General features: G+C 53.9%; 2 long non-coding RNA genes across 2 annotated transcripts in view; one reads left to right on the plus strand and one right to left on the minus strand.

The window, feature by feature from the left end:
* The first annotated feature begins 3,351 nt into the window (after nucleotides 1–3,351).
* LOC118155627 overlaps nucleotides 3,352–4,188 on the plus strand; it is a 5,873-nt gene continuing 5,036 nt past the window's right edge. The window contains exon 1 of the long non-coding RNA XR_004745922.1: nucleotides 3,352–3,427. This is a non-coding gene — a long non-coding RNA (uncharacterized LOC118155627). The remainder of the gene's footprint in view (nucleotides 3,428–4,188) is intronic.
* LOC118155626 overlaps nucleotides 3,505–4,188 on the minus strand; it is a 5,757-nt gene continuing 5,073 nt past the window's right edge. The window contains exon 2 of the long non-coding RNA XR_004745921.1: nucleotides 3,505–4,170. This is a non-coding gene — a long non-coding RNA (uncharacterized LOC118155626). The remainder of the gene's footprint in view (nucleotides 4,171–4,188) is intronic.

Raw genomic sequence — 4,188 nt, forward strand, 5'->3', positions numbered from 1 at the left:
CGAGTGGATGCTCTTAATTCAGGGTTTGGGTTTTCTCCTGGAATAAAGGTGATCTGAGACCTTCGTTGGGCCGAGCCTGGTGAAATCAGAGCCTGGAGAGGCTTTGCATGGGAGATGTGGGGAGAAGCAGCACAGAGGCACCGAGCTTTGCTCAAACACCCTGGCCACAGAGGGACCACGAGCAGCGGAGGTGGTCACATCCCTGCAAGGCTCCATCCCCAGTCGTGACGCTGCGGGGCCAAAATAACGACCCGGTTCTTGGCACGGACACGGTGCTTCCAGCAAAGGGCCGAGGCCATCCCTGCTCACCCTGCCCTGCCCTGAATGCAGGTTTAGGTCCCCTTTTCATTTAGAGTTATTTTATTATAACCTTTTAATATAGGCCTTTTAAATTTAAAGCTATTTTTCCAGCTCCCTGGAAGCATCCGCGTTTGCACACAGGAGCGTGAGCCGTGTGTAAACGTGTGCATGCACGCGTGCTCGCACACAGGTGATACCTGCACACGTGTGTGCATGCATGTGAGTGCACCCAGTGCTGTGTGTGACACCTCCGCACGCAGCTGCTGGGCACGTTTGCACGCACAAGCGTGTGTTTGCCTGCACGAGTGTGACATCAGTGTGCACACGCATGCCCGGTGCACGTACACGTACCTGTGCATGGCGCTGGGCACGTAGCACACACACGCATGACCGGTGTGCAAACATGTCTGGCACACGTGTGCACACGTGTGTTGCTGAGCAGCTCACGGTGGTGCTGAGCCCAGTGCAACCACCCGGTGCAAGCGGGGGGGGGGGGGGGGGGGGGGCTTGTTCAGCCCCAGCAGGGTGCAGTGGTCAGGATTGTGCCCCCCCCTCCTTGCACATGCACTAGGAGGGGGGGCAGGCTGGGTGCTGCGAGCCCTATCTCCCTCCCCCCCAAAAAAACTGCAGCAAGGCCCCTCAGGGAGGGCTGGGGATGGTGCCCCCCCCTCTGGCAGCCCTGCGGGGGGGGCTGGGGCTTTGTCTCCCTGCATATTTTACCGAAGGGCACCCAGAGGTCAGGCTTTATTGGAGAAAGGCCCAAGATCACCAGCAATGTTGGCCCGCCTTTATACTAGGGGGGGCTTGGAGATGGTGAGGGGGGGCTCAGGTAAGAGGGGATGCTGCCCGCAGCCCCTCTGGGTGGGTTTGCTGCTTGGGAAAAAGGAGTTCTGGGGGCTCTGGGGGTTTGGGGAAGACCCCCACCGGGGTATGGGGGTGTTGGGGGGAGGGGGGGGCAGGCATTAATAGTGGGTTTGCACCATGCATGGGGCTGGGGGGGGGATGCACTGGGTGTGCACTTTTGGGGGGGATTTACATTGCGTTTGAACCCTGGAGGGGTCTGCACTGGCTGTGCACCTTGCAGGGTGCGTGCTTATGGTGGATCTGTGCTTGCTGTGCACCTTGGGGGGGTATTTTCTGGGGGGTCAGGGGGAAGGCTCTGCCTTTGGGGTGCGTGCCCCTGGCTGCGCCTTACCTGTGTGCCTGCACGCGCGGCTTTTGGGCACGGGGACAGGGACACCTCAGCCCTTTTTGCACCATTTCTGGGGGAGGAAGGTCTGTGCAAAATCTTGGCTTTGTGCTAGTGCGCGGACAAAACTCTGTGGCCGGTTTGGGGGATGCACGAGTTTTTTTTTTTTTTTTTTTTTTTTTTTGTACATGGGGGTGCAATTGGGCACGTTTTATCCAACAGAGGGGCTGCGGCCACGCTTGTGTGCGCGCGTCGGAGCCAGGGCTGGGACCTTGTGTGTGTGTGTGTGCACATGTAGGGGTGTGGGTGCACATGTAGGGGTGTCTGTGCACACACAGGGGTGTGTTGCACACGCAGGGGTGTATGTGCACGTAGGTGCGTGCATCCTGCAGCCGTGCATTAGCCCAGGGAGGCCAGGGACACTCAGCGCAGGCACCGCAGAGGCAGAAATGCCATAAATCCACCTTTCAGCCCTTTTTATGGCCCAAATCCCCATTTCACACCGCTTTCCAGAAAACCCCATTTCCGACCCGTTCCCACCGAAGATCCGCCGTGACTCGGTGTCCCCCCCCCGTGCCATCGCAGGTGACTTCGTCGCAGGTTCGTGTCCCCTCGCTGCCTTTGAAGCCGTGCCCGGTGTTTACCTATAACTCTTAAAAAAAAGCCCTGCAAGCGCCAGCAGCCGCGATTCCCCCCCCGGGAGCTGTAGGAAAAGGCCTTGGCGGCTCTTGATTAAAAGTAACTTCAGTGGAAAAGCTGCTTCGCACTCGGTCGCTGCCGCTGGAGGCCGATGATCCTGCACCGCGTGCAGGAAACGCGTGCGTGTGTCGCGTGCGCTGGCGTGTGGTGTCTGCGTGTGCCGTACACGCGTGTTGTCCCCTCGTGGGGACAGCCCAGCCAGGTCCTGGAGGAGCTGGGGTTTGTAAAAATGCAGAGAAAAATGGAAAACGAGCAGGGCTGTGTTGAAGGCATGGTCCTGGGGGTTTTCTGCATCCCCATCCTGCATTCCTGCAATGAGGGATTTGGTTTTTGGAAAGGAAATAAACTCCAAAAGTTTGCTTAATAATAATAATAATAATAATATAAAAATAATGGGAAAAGGGTGAAAAAGAAAGGACTTTTGGCCCAAAACCTTGCCCCACACCCTGTGCAATACCCGAGCAGGAGGAGCGGGGACTCGAACCGGGCACGGGGCGGGGATCACGTGGGAGCCCCGGGGCCGGGGCGGGGGGAGAGGGGGGGTCCGGAGTGTGGAAAAGGCTGGGAGATATTTAAGGCACTCCAGGCAATTGCTCATTCGGCGGTGAGTTATTACAGAGCCGAGCCAAAGGTTATTAGAAAGGATAAGGGCAGCCATAAAACCAGCACAACTAGCATGCTTTTCCTATAGAGATTATCATTATTGGCTTATTAATACACGATAATTTTGAATTATACACTGCAATAAATAGAAAAGGCTTGACTCGGGGCTTTAAATATTTTATGAATCTCAAAGCGAACATTTTAAGGAGCACCATGTGGCTCCGACCCATCACACGGGCTCGGCTTCCTTCCCCCGTCCAAGTTCTTCTGCCTTCCCCCCCCCTTCCCCCCCCAACCCCCCCGCCCTTTTTCCCCTAAATAATAAAATAGAAGTGGTTCTAAAGAGCGACCAGATTAAATTGGCAACATGTGAACGAGGAGGAGGCGTGTTCTGCCCAGCCGAAAATAACCGATTTGGGTCTTAAATGGATATTAAACTGCTCCGAGCGGCTCGGCGAGCCGGGAAGGGCTGAGGCGGCGGCTGCTGGCCGGGGCTTTTTGTTTTTTTTTCTTCTAAAATTTAGCTCGGCCACGAAGAGAGGGAGGAGAGAGGAGGGTGTCTTGAGCCGTGCTCCAAAGCCCGGGTTGCAAAGCGGGGAAAAATTGCGGGTCCCCACCCCTCCTTGGAGTAGTTTGGTGAGTTTTTAGTTCCCTTTTTTTTTTTTTCTTTTTTTTTTTTTCCTCGGTGCAATGCCAACAGCTTTCTGATTTTATATATATATTAAAAAAAAAAGCTTGTATCTATATATATAATATATAATAGAGCCGCAGCGAGGTCCTGCTGATAAAAGGCACTTTCCGAAATGCCCCGAGAACCATAACTCTGCCAAGAAACCGAAGTTCATTTCCTAAAAAGCCAATAACAGCCACAATAAAAGCAAGGAGGAACCTAACCGGGCTTTGAATCCCGCTTCCAACCCTCCCTCCTCCGGTTCCTTTTTTTTTTTTCTTTTTTTTTTTTTTTCCCTCTGAAACGCATTTTTAGGGCCTCACGGAGCCCCTAAAACGACCCAAACCCAACGGAGACGCCAACAAAACCGCCCCGGCTCTCAGCGTTCACCTACCGGCCCGCAGCGCTCAAGAAATACAATAATTCTAGCTAGCCAACTCTTCCCAAATCTTTGGAATTTGTACCCAAACTCCGGCGTCTTCGCCCCAGCCCGGCGGCTGCAAACCCGGCGGCGGCTCCGCGCCCCGATCTCCGCCGGAGGAAAACGCGGATTTTCCCCAAATTGCTCCTTTTATATATATATATATTATATATATATATATATATATTTCGCTGCGATTTGGATATTTCTTTCTTTCTTCTTATTTATTCTTAATTTATTATTATTATTATTTTAAGCCGCAATCTCTTCCGGGGGCAGCGGGAATGCCTGCAGGAGGAAAAAAAA

This window comes from Oxyura jamaicensis, chromosome 33 (assembly GCF_011077185.1).
Source record: "Oxyura jamaicensis isolate SHBP4307 breed ruddy duck chromosome 33, BPBGC_Ojam_1.0, whole genome shotgun sequence".
NCBI classification, from domain to species: Eukaryota; Metazoa; Chordata; class Aves; order Anseriformes; family Anatidae; genus Oxyura; species Oxyura jamaicensis.